The following is a 22,520-nucleotide window of genomic DNA, read 5'->3' as shown; positions in this document are numbered from 1 at the left end:
TGTGAGTGCGCTCTTCACTTTCAATATGTTATTTTGCTGGAGTATGCACCTAGCAACAAGAGGCCAATATCTGCTCATTACATATAGTACATATCAATGACATTTCTCTGTGTATTATGCATTTATAAATGTACATTAATATATGTGTAAATATTAAAGGCATAATTATTTATATCTATCTATCTCTTTCTCTATCTTGTGTCTCTTTCTCTCTCTCTTGTGTCTCTTTCTCTCTCTTTCTCTCTCTTGTGTCTCTTTCTCTCTCTTGTGTCTCTCTCGTGTCTCTTTCTCACCTTTCTCGCTCTTTCTGTGTCTCTTTCTCGCACTTTCTGTGTCTCTTTCTCTCTCTTTCTGTGTCTCTTTCTCTCTCTTTCTGTGTCTCTCTCTCTTTCTGTGTCTCTCTCTTTCTGTGTCTCTTTCTCTCTCTTTCTGTCTCTTTCTCTCTCTCTCTGTGTCTCTTTCTCTCTCTGTGTCTCTTTCTCACCTTTCTGTGTCTCTTTCTCTCTCTTTCTGTGTCTCTTTCTCTCTCTCTCTCTTTCTGTGTCTCTTTCTCTCTCTTTCTGTGTCTCTTTCTCTCTCTTTCTGTGTCTCTTTCTTTCTCTTTCTGTGTCTCTTTCTTTCTCTCTCTGTGTCTCTTTCTTTCTCTCTCTGTGTCTATTTCTCTCTCTCTCTCTGTCTCTTTCTCTCTCTGTGTGTCTCTTTCTCTCTCTCTCTGTGTCTCTTTCTCTCTCTCTCTGTGTCTCTTTCTCTCTCTGTGTCTCTTTCTCTCTCTGTGTCTCTTTCTCTCTCTCTTTCTGTGTCTCTTTCTCTCTCTGTGTCTCTTTCTCTCTCTCTCTCTTTCTGTGTCTCTTTCTCTCTCTCTCTCTTTCTGTGTCTCTTTCTCTCTCTCTTTCTGTGTCTCTTTCTTTCTGTGTTTCTCCTACCTCCCCCAGGGGGGCCGGCCGTGCTCCACGCTGGAGCAGACGGGCTGCAGCCTCGCCAGCACTCTTAATGCTGAGGACTGAAGGAGGAGGGAGCATGTCTCTCTTCCATGCTCCCTCGCGGTTCCCACAATTCACAGCTGTGAATTGTGGGAACCGCGAGGGAGCATGGTAGAGAGACATGCTCCCTCCTCCTTCAGTCCTTAGCATTAAGAGTGCTGGCGAGGCTGCAGCCCGTCTGCTCCAGCGTGGAGCACGGCCGGCCCCCTCTAAGTGTGCCACCGGACCGGCCACCCGGTGGCACATACCTGCGCAGCCCCCAGATGCCGCGGCCCACCGGGAAATTTCCCGGTATCCCGGTGGGCCAGTCCGGCCCTAAACTGATGTATTACTATGTTGGACTATATTTCATGTTTGTCTTGTTTTATGAGTTATTACATGTTTACACTTTCTCCCCAGCATATGGCAAACAGACATATAACATGTCTGTGTCTATGTTTTAATACTGGGAGTGGAAGTCCTCATTGGTATACAAATGTCACACATTTTTTATTTTTTAGAAATGTGTTTTAGAAATGCATATGCTTTGAATCATTTGATGGGCTTGTGACATAGAAAGATTACTAAAATGACGTTGTCATTCATTAATTCTGCAAAGTTCCCAAATGGTGCCAGTGATGCAAGGTTTTACACCCCACCTCCTATAGACTGTAAGCTGGTTTGAGCAGGGTCCTCTTCAACCTATCGTTCCTGTAAGTTTTCTTGTAATGTCCTATTTAACGTTTAAATCCCACCCTGTTATAATATTATAACAGGAATCTGTTGGCGCTATATAAATGGCAATAATAGTAATAATAAGAATAATAAGTCTTATTAAGTTTCTCATTAGTAAGTTCCATTTGTCTTTTGATTTCCAAATGGTCTGTTCTACAAATGAATGCACTTGTGAGCAAAGTGTGAGACTGTTTTGACTTGGTTGTGTGTAAAAAGTTGTATTGTGCTTATCTACATCATGGTTGTCCCCTATGTTTTTAGTGCATCATGTATCCTCAAAACACTTTGACATTAGGTATCCCTAAGTGCATGGTCCACCCAATAGGCCCACTGATTGCACAAGCCCCGGTGCAGCTGCACCAGTAGTTCTGGTAGTTCCGCAGCTGAGGTGGATACCATGCAGATCTCACATAATTTATGATTTTCAGTCAAGTTACAATGAAAAGTTCTATTTCCTCTCCAGAGAACTTGACAGTTATGTAAGTGTGTAGCATATTTGATATATTGAAGAAACAGAGGAGATATGTTATTTTTTTCACGGTTTACGAATGAGTATTGCGCTATTCTTATTATCAGTGCATATTTTTCTCTTGTTTTCAAATCTTGTTTAATACCTGCCCACATTATTTGTTCACTTTCTGAATAACGCTACTTTGCTATTGACCTGATGGCTCACGGAAATACAAGTTCAAATCATTAAATGCTTTGTTATTGATTGTGTTTTATTTGAATATGTTCTTTACCAAATTGATGTTATATTAGTAAAGACAGAGGAGAGAGTCACTGAAATAATTAACTCACTAAACAGATTTACATATGTGCAGAATTACTTAATTTGGTCATTACATGACTTCATTTAGTGAGAGTTAAACTTTAAAATTAGTAGCTTTTTGGCTAAATAATGTCATTAACTACCCAAGAGACTGTTCATATAAATTTTATAGCTTTAACCGATTGGTGTGAGGATGTATGGATGACCATATCTTCTAAGAATTCTGTACAGTTCTATTTTTTTTGTTGTTGAAATAAATGCTTATAAGCTCAAGTGTATTATATTTTGCAAAACGTCTGTTCCCACTGGCAAAAAAAGCAGTAACAGTTTAGTCTTCAATGTCAGGTAATGTGTTCTACAGCCAATCCAGTGACTATGGGACCATAAAAGCTATGCAGACTGAGATTTTGCATCTGTGTTTCTGGACTGGAACAATTCACTTTGCGCTTTCGTACCTAGAAGCTAAATTTCTCACCATGTTAAATACAAAAACAATATTGTGTATATTGTATTTTCAGGCTAAGGTTAATTAATGTTTAACTCTCTGAGGAGCAATGGGGAGTTTTTCTAGACTACTTAAAAAAGCATTTTGGTTATTGGTAGCTCTGTTTGTCCAAGAGGAAGGTACAATTAATGGCTTTTTGCATTGTTTCAGGAATGCAACCAATGTGGAATTGGTTGCAACCAGGAATTTAAAAAAAACGCCCCGATGTTGAAAATAAATATAATAAACATTTGAGTGTTCTTTCTGTATATTTAGGGCTCTCTTCTGTTTTAGAAATGAAATAAAATAAATTCACCTTTTTTCCAACCCTAATAGAGATTCTCAAGGAAGCCCCATCACAAAGTTTGTGTTCCTGACACTATAGTGTTCCTTTAAATGTGCATAGGAATTTACGATAGCACACAGAGTTCTCTCTTTTTTTTTCTATGTATTTTGGCTGATGAATACTGTGGCTGATGCTGCCCAAAAGTAGTGGGAGTTTGAGAAAAGGGCTTTATTTGTGTGTGTCTATATTTGCTTTTGTATTACACAGTCATGTTACATATGCGTGTCCTATTAAGGTTTAATAAGTGTGTAAGGGTTTAGAAGGATTCTTCTTTCAGTCTCATTAGAGATTTTGCCTTTTAGCTGACAGCAGCAAGGCAAATTGTTATTGTGGGATATACCACGTGTCCCTGCACTTTAATGGCCATTAAAGAGGTTTGCCTTGGCATGCCACATCCACTTGCACTTTAATGGCCTTTGAAGTGATACCAAAACCTCCTGTATTTAAATGTGCATAGGGATTTGGGTGCACATACATGTTTTTGCTTTTATTTCATAATAAAATGCACATACAGACAAATCACTGAAGTAAATGAGAAGTAAATGAGTAAACATTTTACATTTACAATAAAGAAGTACTATAGTCACCAAAGCACCTTTAGCTTAATGAAGCAGTTTCTGTGTATAGATCATGTCTCTAAAGTCTCACTACTCAATTTTCTGCCATTTATGAGTTAAATCCATTTTGTTTCTGTTTATGCAGCCCTAGCCACACCTACCCTGGCTGTTTCTCACTCAGTCTGCATAAAAAAAATTGTTTTATTTTCAATCAGATGCTAGCTTGCATTAGAAGTTTGTTTTTTTTTTAATCTCCAGCTCTTTAAATTAAATTTTAATCACATATAGAGGACCCTCCTACAATTATAACAAGCTATGAACAATGCAGGAAATAAAAAAAATCTAAATTAAACAGACTGTACATTAAAGGAAGTGTAATCATTAGATCTCAGTTTACAGGAAGTGTTTAGGAAGGCTGTGCACCTTATAAGCAGGGAGGTGTGACTAGGGCTGTATAAACAAAGTGATTTACCTCCTAAATAGCAGAGAATTGAGCAGTGAGACTGCACGGGCATGATATATACAACAATATTGCTTCATTAAGGTACAGTTATTTTGGTGACTGCAGTGTCCCTTTAATTCTAATCTGTTTTTAATATCTTATAATTTCTGGTTGTGTTATTTACAAAACCAAAATGTCCTGTGACTGATGTTTTTATTCCATCCCAAGTGGATCTGGCAACATTTGACCTGTAGCTACAAGTCAATACTTGTCCATTTGGGATAAAATAAAGACATGTCAGTGAACATTGTTATGTTTTCTTTATGCTTTTGTTGGAGTTGCCATCCCTTGCAGGTTTGCATTGTATTATTGGTTTAATCAGTTTTTCATTATTCAACCATTGTTTATTTCTGTTGCTAATACTATCTCAATAATATAACATACCATGCAAATGTTCTTGAGAAAGAAATATAACTATGTTTTTGCTTTTTAAAAAAAAATAAAAATACAGTTTCTATGTACACAGAATTAAAGAACTTTCTTTATCAATGTTTGGAGGAATGAATATTAATGCTGTCTTAACCCTTTCTGGCCCACAAGGATATATATCACTATCTAGCAGCTCCATGCAGGCTAATATTTTACCTAAACTGTAAAGTTGTCATATTTTAAAATGTTTTTTTTTTCAGGTGCCTGTGTCATACCTGTGTCGGTTATCACTAAAATCTTGAACATTCTGAGCTTTTTCTGCTGCATATTTTGTGCCGCAGAAGGAAATAAACAAAGTTAAATCTACTGAAAAAATCTACTGAAAAAAAAATCTACTGAAGTAACTTCAGCTCCAAAAAGCCTGGGTGCCTTAACTCGGAAATACGATCTCGTTTTAATCCATGTAGACAGTTGAAGTAAGATGTCTTAAGCAGTAAGAAAAATTTACCACCCAGTCGAAAGCCTTCGAGCAAGTGCCTCGGCACATTACATCCTAAACAAACTACTTCACTGAGATAACAAACAAGCAAGACATAGAAATTTTATTTGTTTTTTTTAAAGCATAAACAAATTCATATTCCCTTCTTGAGGGTGGTATATCAAACACGATCATTTATCTTCACTAGTTCACTATTGTGTATGCATGGAGAACCGAATGCAAACAAACAAACAGAATGAAAACTAAACACAAAATTCCAAAATACTGTGGCGACTGTTGTGGATATTTATCTATGTTTATTTATACTTTTATTTTCGTGCAAATATTGTTCAGCAATCTACCTTTTAATCATCTTTTCAAAAAATATTTGTGGAAGATAAATATAAATCTTACTGTGAAAATGTCTTGCCTAAAACCAAATCACACCTCGGTAATGAAAAAAACAGGAAGTAACAGGCGTCTCACATTTTACAAACAAGCGATTATAAATCACTCAACAGTTTTTAAAGGGACATTTGTGTATACAAGTCTTTAAGATGTAACATGGAAAAGCAGAATGGAACTGCAAATGCATGGAAACCAGTGAAGATTATTCACTAAACATCTAACTGCAGTGATAGGGAAATTTTATGCTAAAATAGTTATGTTGTATGCAGAGGACTTACTGGGAGCCAAACACTCTGGTTTGGAGCGACAAGTATGGTGAAGATTATGGTTAGAGTTAAGATTAGTGTAAAGTTAAGGGTTAAAATCAGAACCAGGGTCAAAATTAAATGTACGTCTTGAATTAGGGTTAGGTCTAAAACGAAGTGTTAGAATGAAATTTAGTATTAGAATCTGATATACATTTGTTTTGTTAGTTCAGCAAGCTATTTATGGGAAAAAGTAGACTTTTGGTTTATTGGTCATAAAAAAGTATTCAAAATAAAAAAATGCAATGTATACATTATTTTAGGAAGTAAGGCTTTTCTTAGTTCATTATGTAGATTTTACACTGTGTTGAGGTTTGATGCTGGTCAGTATAGTGACCAGGCCCGGACTGGCCATCGGGCATACCGGGCAAATGCCCGGTGGGCCGCGATGGCCGTGGGGCCGAGGCCGGCAGGGGAGATCACAGGATCTCCCCTGCCAGCCCCAGCAGGGCCAGCGCGCTACCCGAGCGCCGGCCCTGCTCTGAGCCTCCATGGGCCGGTGGGGAGATCAAAGATCTCCCTCACCGGCCCAGAGACACTGACAGGCGGCCGCCGGCTGTGGGGTGTGAGGGAGGCAGCAGAGAGGACCGGCGGAGCTCAATCCAGCAGCTCCGCCGGGTCCTCTCGCGAGGTCTGAGCGTTGCCGCGGTTACCGCGGCAACGCTCAGATCTCGCGAGAGTGAACTCTAGCCGGCAGGTTAGAGTTCACTCTCACCACTGGACCACCAGGGAAGGAAGCTGCAGAAAGGATCCCCCCCCAGGCAGAACGGCTCCCCCCCTCCCATGCTAAAGGTAAGAAGGGAGGGGGGGATATAACTTTTTTTTTTTTTTTTTTTTTATTAATAATATATTTAAATAAAAAAAAAATTTATTATTAATATATTTAAATTAAAATATTTAAATTTAAAAAAAATCACACCAACAGCCCCCTCACACACACAGCCCCCCCAGACACACACAGCCCCCCCCCCAGACACACAGCCCCCCCCAGACACACAGCCCCCCCCCCAGACACACACAGCCCCCCCCCCAGACACACACAGCCCCTCCCAGACACACACAGCCCCCCCCAGACACACACAGCACCCAAACACACACAGCCCCCCCAGACACACACAGCCCCCCCAGACACACACAGCCCCCCCAGTCACACACAGCCCCCCCCAGACACACACAGCCCCCCCCAGACACACAGCACCCAAACACACACAGCACCCCCAAACACACACAGCACCCCCAAACACACACAGCACCCAAAACAGCACCCAGACACATACAGCACCCCCAGACACACACAGCCCCCCCAGACACATACAGCACCCCCAGACACATACAGCACCCCCAGACACACACAGCACCCCCAGAGACACACAGCCCCCCCAGACACACACAGCCCCCCCAGACACACACAGCACCCCCAGACACACACAGCACCCAAACACTCACAGCGCACCCAGACACACAGCGCACCCAGACACACAGCGCACCCAGACACACAGCGCACCCAGACACACAGCGCACCCAGACACACAGCGCACCCAGACACACAGCGCACCCTCAGACACTCAGCACACATCACCTTCAGACACACACATCACCCTCACTCACAGACAGCACCCTCACTCACAGACAGCACCCTCACTCACAGACAGCACCCTCACTCACAGACAGCACCCTCAGACAGACAGCACCCTCAGACAGACAGCACCCTCAGACAGACAGCACCCTCGCTCACACACATACACATATATAAAATAACCCTCAGTGAGTTAACAGACAAAGAAAATTAGAAACCTAGAATGTGACGGCAGATAAAAACACCCTCACACACAGCACCCCTCTTAAATACACACACACTGCGCCCCTCACACATACAATACGTCCAAATATATATATATATATATACACACACACACACACACACACACTACAGCACCCCTCACACTGCACCACCACACACATTACGCTCCAGATACACGCTAGATCCCTTACCCTATATGCACTCTTAATCCTCTATATATATATACACACACACACACACACACACTCTCCTATACACACTCTGGGTCCTTTACACACTAGATCTCCTACACACCATCTCTACAACCCCTACACACACTACGTCACCTATACACACACACACACACACACTACAGCCTGTATGCACACACTCGCTACATCCCCTATAACACTATGCCCCCTATACACACACTATCTACAGCCCCTAGCCACACATATTACACCACAAACACAAATGAAATTGACCTATTTACACAATACCACACCACACTCTACACACACGCAATTTCACAAGCAGGCTCCAAACACATGCACCATACACTTTCCTGGCCCAATTGTCCTCTGGTATCCCACTTGTGGAGACACCAGAGACAATTTAAAAGCAAACACAGCGCAAGCCTTTTTCTAATGCCAGAGCTCTTCAGCGCGGCTCTGCGCATTGAACCAACTTGCTCACTTTGAGAGGGGGTGTGCTTGTCATTAGTGATGACAAAACACACCCTCTCTGGCCCCGCCCCCTTCTTAGGGGGCCGCTCTGATTGAAAAATGCCCGGGCCTAATTTTTTTCCCAGTCCGGCCCTGATAGTGACACAAAAACGTCCATGTCACTCGGGAGCAAGATAAGAGGAATTGAAAAAAGGTAGGACATGTCTCTGATTTTACCCTGTAATGTCACACAAAAAAGTTGCTAATTAATATTATTGGCATATTTGTAATGTAGCTAAATACAAACCATAAAGCAATTTTTCAGGTCAATCTTAATACAATTAACAATGCCAATACAATATTTCACAAGCCTTTACATTTCAAGTCCTAGTCTATTAGCCAGACCTAAAAAGTTACTTACCATTACAGGTCTAGAGGGTATATGGCACATTCACCAGGAGCTAGGGGTGAGAGCCAATTTTGAGCTCTGCTTTACTAGATTCTATTACCATTATAAGTATATTTTCAATCGTTATATTACCCTCTCTGCAGAAATCGGGAGCTGAATTTTAGTCAATCTGTGTCGTTACATATTGGATTTAAAAAAAGCATATGCGTGAGTGATGTCATGCATACGTACAAGAAATTCTTATGAAATCACTCTTCCATGTAAATAAACATGCATATAATGCTGTCCTTCTTCATACAGCAATTCAGTTACGTTGTTGCCATGGATGGGAATTCAATATTACTTTTTAACTGATTTTAACGGAATATTTCCTGGTGGAATCAGAAGCTTAATGAAAAGCTAATTTCTGCACGTCTTAACTGACAAATTACTTTTTTAAATATAAAACGTGGACAACTTCCATAGTGCATATATACCCTTAAAGGCAAACTCTACGGGTGGATATAAACATGTATGACATTAGAGTTTCTTGTAAGCAATTTAGATTTAAGGCCCTTCTTTACAAATAAAATAAATAATATTTTCTTACTTTTTAATACTCACCACACTGGTCTTACTGTGACTACCACATCTGCTCTCACTGAGATTATGCTTGGTGTGAGGGCACCGTTCATAAATCCTGAAAATATTGCAGGGCTGTAAGTGCCTCTAGTGGGTGTTGGAATGACTGCAACTAGAGGCATTCTTGAAGTTCAGTGTAAATATTGCCTTTTCACAAAAATGTCAGTGTTTACAAAGGTGAGGGTGCATGGACTGTCTATTTATGATAAACTCACTGCATTATAAAGTAGCTATTCTGGTGATTATGTTCTGGATCAAACCAAGTGTTTGTTCATTTGAGTATCTGCCCCTGTCCAAATTGTGTAAAATAAGGTGCGTGCACGCGGAAGTAAATCACACTGAGACACAAGTTTCAGGTTAATGAAAAACTTCGGAATGTTTACTTAGAGGGGCGGCAGATCCCTTATAAAGCAGAAAATACATCATATGCAAAACATGAGAATACATCTTTAATTGGTCAAGTGTTAAGTGTATTATCTAATGCACTTCCTCCAAAATGTGATGTCACCATCATCTCAGGATTTTACTCCGGATGGAGACGCCATCTTGTTACACAAGGTGTTTGGTCGATGGGAGGGGGTGCTCTAGCAGCCATTTTGAGTAAATATTGAATACAGATATACAGAGTAAATAGACATTTTACCTACATTAATTTCTATCCAAAACAATTAGAGTGTCCCTTTGATTTTTTTCACATGTTTAGACATTGTCCTGATTACTGGAGAGACCATTTTAGGTAAGATAATGTTTTTCTAAAGTAACAGTACCCAAAAGAAATTCTTGTATAACTGAATTATATGCGATTGAGTAAGACTGCTCTCTTTATTAGTGTGAATAATGACAAGCAACTCTGGGATTGAATATGTTTAAAGAAATAAAAAAGACGATGCAGGAAACTAACTAGAAAAAAACAGAAATACACATTGAGCAAACTGTGCAAATCTAAGATCCAACTACAAGTGAGCATTGTGATGATTTAAATTAACACCCTTGGGATTTTTTTCATTGTACATCTCCAATAGAGTAAATAATGAGGAGAAATGTTTTAGGACTTTTTAACATAGAAAGTATTATCCTCAAATTATTACAGCAAGACTCGCAATTTTACTGCACACTAGCAGGTGATGGGTGAAAATTCAGCCTTGCTATGTGCAAATTTAACTCTGGAAAGCAGAAATTCAGCTCTAGTGGGTGTACAAATTGATCTCCTAACATCAATGGGGTTGTATTGTGCACAGGATGATTAAAATGTTCTATATGTTTAGTCAAATTCCTGGCAAATGTATAGCTAAAAGTGAGTTTCTAATTTATATTTTCTGACTTTATTTGCCATCGATGCTATATCATGTGGAGGAGGTCTGCTGATGAAGAGATGACTACCGTAATTGTTTACAATGTATGTGTACAATGTCACTCTTTGAAATGTCATAATTCAACATTATTGTTCTGGGTAGCAGTACTTCTTAGCATGAATTAATTAATTGAAATCATGGACTCAATTATGCCAAAGCCAAGCTTGTGGTATTTTCTAGACATGTTGCTAGAATATTAACTGCCCTTTTTCCTTGTCTGTCTCTTCACCATGTATACATAATTACATTTGTCCCTTGTCACTCATTGTTTTGGTGGCTATCTGGAATAAAGCACACTGTCTGTTTCAGTGTATCTGTCATAACTGTGCTACTATGTAAAGACACATATATGACTAGTTTGTGTGTTTTTCTGAAGAAACATTTAAAACTTGCTATTGGGGATCCTTACAATAGAATCTACACAAGTGAGTACTTACCCAAAAACAGCCCAGACTGAGCTCATAGAGGTCATCTGTAATAACTATAAAAAAGTTCCCAGTTCAGGCTGCTGATATATCTCCAAATATGGCAGCAAAGGTCCATTAATGCAAAACTGCCATTATTTTGTATAATGGACCGTTGAGGTCAGTCTGGTGCTCGTTTTCAGCCTTAATTGCCCCCAGATGGCTTGGAGTGGCCTATGAGATGGAGATGGAGTTGTGCAGCCATAATTAAAAAGTAAAAAATAACAATACAGGAATGGTGTCTGTAGCCCCTAGATAGACCATAGATTGCCACATACGGGCACAGTTTACTTTAACACTCACAGTAATGTATGGTGTGTGAGATTGTGTCACAGAAACTAGTGGCAATAAATTTCAGGTTGTGCTGTAAATATGACCATTTCTCTCATTTTACATATTTTACCATTAGTATTGGAACTTGACATGCTTATTGTAACTGTTCAAATATGTGTTGTATTACTCTTCTCAACAGTCTATTTCCAGCCATTGCTCGGGGTCCTTTTTGAAGAGAAACATCCCATGGATTTTCTTTCTTTGCTTTGCAGCATCATGAAATTTGAGTGCTGTATTTAGTCTGTCATTCCCGTTAGCACATACATTTTTTCTTTTTATTTCTTGTTTTGTTGTATGCATCATTTAATTTCTGTTGTTTATGCTCTGATTTAGATCTAGCTTCTATTGTGTTTACTACATTGCTGCACATTTTTTGTCAGTGTGCTCTGGACCCATCATTACCTCACCCTACGATCCTGTAGATAGAACTTAAAGTGGCCCTATCATGTTTTTTTCTTTCTTTCGTTACATTAAAAGAGACATGCGTCCATCCAGTTCCGCCTTTCTCACATCTGTTTTTGCTCTTAATCCAAAAGAAGGCAAAACACCCAGTCAGAAGGGCTTCCAAATGTGCAACAAACTAGAAAAAAACTCCTGCTTAACCCCAGAAAGGCAGTCAGATATCTTCTTGGATCAAGCAGCTACTACCCCACTAATTAGATATTATATCCCTTGATATCATGTTTTTGCAAGTATTCATACAATTGCTGTTTAAACATCTGTACTGACTCTGATAAAACCACCTCTTCAGGCAGAGAATTTCACATCCTTATTGGTATTACTGTAAAAAAAACATTTCCTTTGCCTTAGACTAAATCTCATGTCTTCCAGTCTAAATGCATGATCTCATGTCCTATGTCTAGTCTTATTTAAGTATAGAAAATATTCCTTTTTCCTTATGCCCCCTGTAACATTGTTTTTTTGAAGATGTATATGGCTGCATTAAAAAAAACATTTTAATTGAAAGTAGTTTCACCTTTTCTTCATATGTTTTTACAAGTACATTGCAATTTTTTTCTGTGTTTTTATAAACCTGATCTGTTTGACTGTACTAACCCTCTTCACTGTGCACCAGTGCGCATCAATCTGAAAATTTCAAATTTTTAATTTTCAAATTGATGTGAGATAATGCATATCATTTGCAAAAGTAGACACCTGGTAGTATATCATATGTTATATTTTGTATACTGTGAACTTAATTGTAGGGCTATTTTTTACCAATATCTTTTAAATCTCTCAAGATTATTTTATTTTTGTATTTTTTACATGTGCATTGCAATTTAGTTGTTTACTTGTAAACCTAATGTGTAATGAAAGTTGTGCTCATCTATTTTGCCTTAGTACAGAATGAGAGCCTTTGAAAACGTTTGAAAAACTGTAATTCAGGAAAATTTTGCAGCTCACACATTTAAATTACTCTGTAAATGTACACTATTTGCAAATCTGGACACAATGGGGTCTCTTACATTATATAGATCTGAGCTTTATTGAGATGCCATTTTGTTCAGAATGTTCTTTCAAAGTTTTGCGGTGTTAATTTTCATTTTATAGTTTATTAATGCTTATGCTACTGTAGTATATTCCCTAAATTGTACTCAGCTACATCTTCTGAGTACAACAGTACCCTCTATGCTTACCTTTGCCAAGTTTTTGTAAAGATACAGGGCCAAATCAGTGCCATCCCATTGCAGTTTTTTTTTATTAAACAGCACTGATGATGGGTCGGTGTCACCAACCCTAATGCTAACATCAACTGTAACCCTAATGATGACTATTACGCAAACATATGCCTCTGCCCCTACACAGCCCTTCTAAGAGCTTTCTCACGCTATTCCAAAACATTTTGGGTGGGACTCGAGTTATGTATGTGTGGCATTTTGGTTGAGACAAAATGTCATCAATGCGATATTTTCAGGAAATTTTTTTTGGACAAAATGGCACAAAAAATGGGTATCAATATACTGAAGAATGTATACAATTTATAAATATTATGCACATATTTTACAATGCACTGATGCAGCACATATTCAACCATTTGGTTCACAGATCAAGAGAGAAGTAGTAACTAATCGAAGGGAAAAAGAAGGAACAGTAAAATAAAATCTATATTTCTATAAATAAAAATATAGAGTTTTTTTAAACTTGTTTTTTCCCTCTATTTATTAAAGATATACAATATAAAAATATATTTTTTATTTAATTTCTCTTTTTTTCACCTATATTGGACACTTCTCAGTTAATCTGTGAATAAAATCAACATTTAGTGGTTGTACACTGACCATTAATCAAATTATTATTAATTTTGGCACCATGGATGGAACACGATGGATAACGAAACAAACCAAACAGCTTGTTTACTCCTTGTTTGGTTTGCTTCATGATTTAGTCATGTGGCATTTCTTAGTTATAAAATTCGGATGAATCATACTTCATTTTAAAATGAATGCACATGTCTGCTAAACACTAACACTAATTACTCTTTCTTAGTGATTATGGTGCTTTAAGTTCGGAGTGAAACAACTTCTAACATAGTATAAAGAACTGAGCTGAAAACCATTGTTCTGCCAAACACATACCACATCAAGTTTTCAGTACAACTGGGCTGCAGCAAACTAATTATATGATGTGAGGTTCACACTTTCTATGTGTAACCAAATACTGTGTTTATTTATAACTATTGTGGGAATGTTAGCTTTTGTTTATTCAAATAATGCAATGCTGCATTATTTGACCTCTCTTGGGCCCAGTTTGACCTCTGACCTCTCTTGGGTCCAGTTACCATATCTCACATAACTCAAAATCTCTATTACATTCAAGCAATCTCTTCCCAATAGAAATATAGAACATCAGAATTTAAAGAATTGCAAAGCTACATGACACGTGCTTATTGGTACATTATGTGCACATACAGTAACAGCGCACAGTTCTAATCTATAGTGTAAACTTCATCATGCTACTTCATTTTCTAGCCCTGGAACTTTCTGTATAAAGACCGTCAATAAACACAAAGTCCATTTAATTGAGTTCCAGAGAGGACTTTCACTGCCATGGCATGATTTGAGGAAAGGGCCTAGTTGAGGACAAAAATGTACAGTAAATCATTACTAGTGGTCCTGTTGGACAACTTATTTTGACTGCTCAATTAAAGGATTTTATTAATTTTTAAACCCAACGCTTGCATGTATAATATTATTGGTGTGTATTATTGTGAAAAGCATACATATAATAGAATAACCTTTCAACGCATCTCATGGCTTAGCTTTCCTCTGTATGGGCATCTTTAGACCCTCTTTGATCACAACCAAATATTTTGTGATAATAAAAAAATGTGTAGATAATTGGGAGCTTGTATGTGTTCACAAATCTTAACATCGTTACTAATATCTCAAAGATTAACTTCGACATGGCTTTATATCTTTAGATTATGCATAGTCTTAGCCTATACGTGGCTGACAGGAAGCTTAGGTGAATATGCCCAGATGAAGGATAAAGAGGTATTTTTCACTTCTCACAAATACATAGTTGTTAAATATAGGGATAAGTAATATTAAAAACCCGGTGGCGTGACAGTTCCCCTTAAGTAGTTTAGGGCCAGGCGTGCCCAAGTTCCTTTTTAACCTTTAAGAGTTAAGCATTTATGTGAGGCCTCAATTTCATATTGTTGGATAAGCTTTGCGAATGATTTAATATTTCTGGATACACTTTTAAATTATTTAATAGTATGTAAAATATTAAAAATGTATGGTTTATGGTTTTTTTTAATTTTTTATATTTTACTATTTTGAAAAAACTATTTGAAAAACGTATCTAAACATGTTAAAATATTAAATTGAAGCCTGCGTGTCTTTCAATTGGGCTAGTCATTTCATGTTGTGAAAATGCTATATATCTATCGTTCCATCTGTCACAACTTGTATTCAGACTGTCAGTAAACATATAGACACATTTCAAGTGCAATAAATCTATTAAACACAGATGCATGCATGCATGCACACACAAACAAACAAACAAACACACACACACACAAACACCCACACCATTATGCATTTAACAAAGACAAAGCAAGTAACAGAAAGTATGAAGAACAGTACCAATAAGGAATACATTTTTACATGATGTCACTGGCTTATAAAATAAAATACATTTTAGCAGAGTGACAGGACCATTGGCTTTGACAGCAAACCATATCCTTAACAAGAAGTAAATAGTAAGTGAAAATGTCAATAATAATTATGAGTCCCATGATGAGCTCTGGAACAGGAACCGTTTATCATCACTTACACACCTTCTAGTTTATTCCCTCGTCCTTTTTTATTGATTAATGACAGATAAATAGTCACAATGAGGTAATTTAATGCTCTGCATGGCAATTATGAGCAATAATGTCTGCCAACAACTTGTAAAACATTGTCTTCTAGTCTGATAGTTATATTTTACAATATTTTGATTTGTTGCACTGGAAATGAGCTGGAAGATATGGTTCAGTTATGGTCAATGTTTGGAAAAAAAAGTCTTTAAAAAGTAAATCTTCAATATGATTAGTCAGCATAAAAACATCTTCATGATTCTCATTCCCTAACTATCAAGTGCAAAAGACTCTAACCTCCTAAGGACACATGACATGAGGTCCTTAATTAAAGAAGATTTCTCAAAGTGTTCTGAGAAGTGACTTTTTGGAAAGTCACAAATCTATTCCTATTTATTAAAATGTTTTGACATGCTTAACTTAATTCTTTAAACAGAATACTTAAGATATAGAAATACTGTCACATATTAGATAAAGGATGCTATTGCTGCTTCTTTCTCTCGAACAGCTGGGGATTTTGTAATATGGACTGATAGACTAGATCAAGAGGGGGAAGAGTGAGATTGAAATAGGGTGTGTGTAGGCATAAAATGCATCCAAGTGTCCCACCGGTACCACTTTCACCACACACAAGACACTTTCGAGGTGTGGTTGTTTTAGTGTTTTCTGTCTATAAGAGGGGAGTTTTTAAAGGGGAGCTGTGCCCTAAAAATGCAGATATTTTAGACTGCCCCTGTGCTCTACCCATGCCATCTTCTCAGTGAGTCCAGGAGTTGGGCTGTAGACCATGGAAAACCAATGTCAGAGGGATGCTGTGCCATGTGTTCAAAGGTTTCGGCCTGCTGAACCTGCCCAGGACATGGAGCCCAGTCTCCCTGGGCTCCAGGGCTGGTGCAATGATTTTTGCCGCTCTAGGCAAAATAAAGATTTGCTGCCCCCCTCCCCCCCACCCCCTCAGTGACATCACAATGCTCCACCCATATGATCTGCCATATGAACTAATGCCAGTGCTGCACACAGTGTGTGTTTACATTTAAAAGCCTGCAAGAACAAACTATAGACACCAGAACCACTTTATTAAGCTGCAGTGGTTCTGAGGACTATACTGTCCCTTTAATGTGAGGTCAATTACAGATTAGTGTCACTAATAATATACTAGATTGCCTACTTACAATCAGATGAGGATGGTGATGGGCTCTGGCTGCAGTCTGGCTCCATTGGTCTGGTGTAGAACAGGATCTCTGGAGGCTGTTTGTAACTGTGGTCACAAAATTCAATGTTCTGGAAGAATGGGAAGCAGCTCGGTGAGTATGCCCATAAGGCCCACCCATAAGTCCACCTACATGTTCCACCCATGAGTTCGCTCACAGGGAGTGGAGTGTGTAGGGGATGTGTTATGTGTTACTGTAGAGGATCTAATGTGTGTGCTTATGGAATGTAGTGTATAGGGATACGAGTTTGTGTAGGTGATGCAGTGTGTTTGTGTGTAGTGGAAGCAGTGTGTTTTTGTGTAAGGGATAGATGTGTCTTTTGTGTATGTAAGGGATGCGTTAAGTGTGTGTAAGAGACGCATTGTGTTTCTGTGTGTGTAAGAGAAGCAGTGTGTGTTTGCATGTGTGTGTAAGGGATGCATTGGGTGTTTCTGTGTATATGTGCAAAGGATTCATTGTCTTTATGTGTAAGGGTTGCATTGTGTGTGTGTGTAATGGATGCATTGTGTGTTTCTCTGTGTGTAAGGGAAGAATGTTGTGTTTCTGTGTGTATAGGGATGCATTGTGTGTGTGTGTGTGTGCGTAGTGTGAAAGAGCTCCCTGTCATGTCCCCTGTCCTATAGAACTCTCCCTTCCATCCCTTATAGATCTCCCCTGCCCCTTAGTGGTCTCTGCTCTCCCACCCACCTCCCTTAATGGTCTCCTTTTCTTCTCCCCCCCGTAATCTTCTCTTCTTCTTCCCCCCTCCCTGTAATCTTCTCCCCCCTTCCCTCCCTGTAATCTTCTCCCCCCCTCCCAGTAATCTTCTCTTCTTCTCCCCCCCTGCAATCTCCCAACTCCATCCCTCCCTGTAATCTTCTCTTCTTCTCCCCCCTCCCTCCGATCTTCTCCACTCCCCCCTCCCTCCCCCCTCCCTGTAATCTTCTCCACTCCCCCTACCTCCCTGTAATCTTCTCTCCCCCCTGTTCCCTGTAATCTTCTCTCCCCCCTCCTTCCCTGTAATCTTCTCTCCCCCCTCCCTCCAATCTTCTCTCCCCCCTCCTTCCCTGTAATCTTCTCCGCTCCTTCCCTGTAATCTTCTCTCCCCCTCCCTTTAATCTGCTCTCCCCCCTCCCTCCCTGTAATCTTCTCTCCCCCCTCCCTCCAATCTTCACTCCCCCCTCCCTCCAATCTTCACTCCCCCCTCCCTCCAATCTTCACTCCCCCTCCCTCCAATCTTCTCTCCCCCTCCCTCCAATCTTCTCTCCCCCTCCCTCCCTGTAATCTTCTCTCCCCCTCCTTCCCTGTAATCTTCTCTCCCCCCTCCTTCCCTGTAACCTTCTCTCCCCCCCTCCTTCCCTGTAACCTTCTCCCCTCCTTTCCTGTAATCTTCTCTCCCCCTCCTTCCCTGTAATCTTCTCTCCCCCCTCCCTGTAATCTCTCCCCCTCCAATCTTCTCTCCCCCCTTCCTTCCCTGTAACCTTCTCTCCCCCCCCTCCTTCCCTGTAACCTTCTCCCCTCCTTTCCTGTAATCTTCTCTCCCCCCTCCTTCCCTTTAATCTTCTCTCCCCCTCCCTTTAATCTGCTCTCCCCCCTCCCTCCCTGTAATCTTCTCTCCCCCCTCCCTCCAATCTTCACTCCCCCCTCCCTCCAATCTTCACTCCCCCCTCCCTCCAATCTTCACTCCCCCTCCCTCCAATCTTCACTCCCCCTCCCTCCAATCTTCTCTCCCCCTCCCTCCAATCTTCTCTCCCCCTCCCTCCAATCTTCTCTCCCCCTCCCTCCCTGTAATCTTCTCTCCCCCTCCTTCCCTGTAATCTTCTCTCCCCCCTCCTTCCCTGTAACCTTCTCTCCCCCCCTCCTTCCCTGTAACCTTCTTCCCTCCTTTCCTGTAATCTTCTCTCCCCCTCCTTCCCTGTAATCTTCTCTCCCCCCTCCCTGTAATCTCTCCCCCTCCAATCTTCTCTCCCCCTTCCTTCCCTGTAACCTTCTCTCCCCCCCTCCTTCCCTGTAACCTTCTCCCCTCCTTTCCTGTAATCTTCTCTCCCCCTCCTTCCCTTTAATCTGCTCTCCCCCCTCCCTCCGTTTAATCTGCTCTCCCCCCTTTAATCTTCTCTCCCCCCTCCCTCCAACCTTCTCTCCCCCCCTGTAATCTTCTCTCCCCCCCCGCCCCTTCCCTTCCCTGTAATATTCTCTCCCCCCCTCCCCTTCCCTCCCTGTCTTCTCCTCACCTCCCCTCCCTGTAGCGTGGCCGAGCTCCTCTCCGGTCCACGACCCGCCCGGACTGACAGGAAGTGCACACCCAGTGTGCACTTCCTGTCAGTCCGGACGGGTCACGGACCAGAGAGGAGCTCGGCCACGCTACAGGGAAGGGGAGGTGAGGCAGTGCGGCAGACGCCTGAGCGCTCTCTATAGAGTGCTCAGGCGGCTGCAGTATTTAAAGGGCCGGCGATGGGGCACAGGGCGCCCCCTCCTATATGGCGCCCTAGGCGGCTGCCTAGTTCGCCTTATAGGAAGCGCCGGCCCTGCTGGGCTCAGCTTGCCATCCTATTCTCAGAATACTGCCTGCTCATCCTGCTCCTGTCCCAGGCTCTGGCTCATCACAATCAGTTCAGCCTGGGGCTATTAGCAGGATCTCTTCCTGTGAGAATTGCATTGTAGCAGCAAAGCATGTTAGACATTCTGGGAACAGCTGCTCTCATCAGGGGCCCCCTAGTCTAATACAGAGCCCCTACCACCCAGTGTAGTAATGGCTAAATTGTTTTAGTAATAACTGAGAATCTTGGGAAACATAGTTCTCAACAGTATTACTTTGCCCAAACTCCTAATTTTATTCAGCTCACCTGTGCATGCTTGTCTGTTTGTATCTGTGTGTGCCTGCCTGTGTGCTTCTCTCTGTACCTGTTTTGTCTGCAGGATTCTGTATTTAGGTCCTTTATAATTGTCAGCACCAGGCCCAACATGCTCATAATCCAACATCGCATGTCCCCTATGTTCCCATTGCTTCCATTATGAGAAGCATTGAATTGGACAAAAGTCATCAGAACCGATGAGTCACTGGAATGTTCATTAAAGTGTTCCTTTAAGGGTTCAGATTTCAGAAAAGGGGTTTAGGTGGTCTTAAGAAGGATAGGGCAGACACAGACAGACTCATGACAGCAATGCATTTACCAGTTTTGATATGCTCCTTGACTTTTCTTAAGTTTTAATATATCACATAGTATGGAGCTTTCCTTTTAAACCAATTGGTTTCCATGGGTGCTTGGGTCAACTATAGTTTTGTGCACATGGTAGGATGTATTTTCCAAATGTATTGGATGAAAGAACTGCCTTAGTATTGCAGTTTTTTTTTTATGTCTGCATCAGGCTGACAGAGCTGATTTCTAACTGTTAGAAAAGAGCAAAAATTGCCACCTTTTTATTTCTGATGAACTTGATGAAGGCCCTTGTCAAGGCGCCCACCAGTCCCGCTCCTATGCGAGAGCGATTCTGTACCAAACAAGCACACCTCGTTGTGGCGTATTCCCACATTGCTGTGGGAACACTGCCAAACTTATACTCACCTCCTAAAGTGCTGCTTGGTCGCTGTGTCCCACTTCTGTTCAAGTATGGCCTCGGACTCGACGGGTGCACTCCATGTCCAACTTTCTTTAGCAGTGGCCGGGTTGAAAGTATTAGAGATGCCAGCTGCTGCACGCCAAAGCCTTTTAAAGGCTGCATACGTCCCATGTGATTTTGTGTGATCTGGAACATTTTAATGTCACATGACCTGTAGTGACCTGTAGTGATCAATCACAGACGTTCTTAGAGTTTTTAAACTTATTTTGAAAATGTCTTAGTGCCTTGTCATGGTTTCCACTTTGGTTTCCAAGAGCGTGTTTATTCTGTTGATTTTTATGTATTTTGGCCATGGCTTGTTATCTGCTTATTCTGACTTTGTACCCCTTGACCTATGGCTTGTCTAACAATTTACATACACTCTGTTTTCCCTAACCTATGTCTGTCCTGTAGTATTCTTTATTGACATTAAATCTGGTAACATATTTTAGAGTTTCGTTTTTTATTTATTTCTCTGTGTTAGACATTAAGATTACCCTGACAGCCCTGAGCCAAAATCAGTGTTGATAAAGTTAAACATGATTGTTGCTACATGTGTATTATGTTTTGACACTTTAAACATGATCAATCACGATATATTATATTAGATATATCCAGGTTTGCACAGCACCTGTTACTAACAACTGAAAATCAGCAACACCTCATTAAAGACAGGTTGTTAGAATACGCAAAACACCGAATTACCTTTAACTGAGGAATTAAAATCAACTTACTAAAAAGACAACGTTCTAAGTGCAAAGACAATACTTCTCCCTTCTTAGCAAGAACCATAATCAGTAAACTGGAGTTTGGAATGGAATTAAAATGTACTCGGCATGCATTTTTTTTCTCTTTTTTTTAACTATTACTGACAGAAACATGACCTGACATTTTTCTGGCATTGGCGTAGTGGACATCTATACAGTATTATTACAACTTTATTTAACAAACACATGCTCTCATAAAATGAGTATGAGTCACAGTTCCTTTTGTGAAAAGTGTTCAAGTCATAAAATGTTGTGAAGTGTCCATCCGAAGGCTTACACTTTTACAACAGCCATCTAGAGTCCTAGAAAATGCAAACTAATGCTAGTCAGTTACTTTATTGGCCTGTTAAATGTCCTTTGAGATTAAGTAACTGTTCTGTTTCATATCAAGGTTGGCGGTACTGAAATTAACAGCTTCCCTATCTCTATGCATACTTGACTATGCTTTAATTCATCAGGGACATTTAAAGAAGTATATGAGGAATAATTTTGTCAGGTCAGTGGAATTCAAACCAGTTGTTCCTAGGCATTTTGGAGACTCGCTGTATGAAATGAGTTGGTGGTCTATATATGTTTCAATATTTCATAGGAAAGAGATTTATTAAAATCCTTGTTGGTTCATATTACCTTGTTTATGATAAATAAAATGTACAACACAATTATTTCTAATTCAGCTTATTGCAGAATATGTTTTAAAAACCTTTTTCCCCCAAGTTAAATTTCCAATGCAATTTATAAATAATGTGTACTATAAATTGTCTCATACATGGAACATTTTGAAAAACTATAGAACAAATAGTTGGGTAGCTTTGGTTATATTTACATGTATATCAGTATTAAAGAATAGGTGTGTGACAAAATAAACAACTGAAGCACAATATTCTACCAAAATGGTAATTTAACAAGTGGACTGTCTGCAGAGGGACCTGGGCTAATAAAGTTATTGAAATGCAAGCACCATGCAATGCATAAGGTGCATTAGTTCAAACAACTCAGCTTTGTTCTGGTGTGTGTTAAGAAATAGCGTATTGGGGTCACTGGTACATGCATCATATTGAAGAAAGTCAGTATGTGTTTTCATACAGTATTATTATTATTATTATTATTATTATTACTGGTAT

The sequence above is a fragment of the Pelobates fuscus genome, chromosome 6 (assembly GCF_036172605.1).
Source record: "Pelobates fuscus isolate aPelFus1 chromosome 6, aPelFus1.pri, whole genome shotgun sequence".
NCBI lineage: Eukaryota > Metazoa > Chordata > Amphibia > Anura > Pelobatidae > Pelobates > Pelobates fuscus.
Note: the sequence above shows the minus strand (reverse complement) of the source record.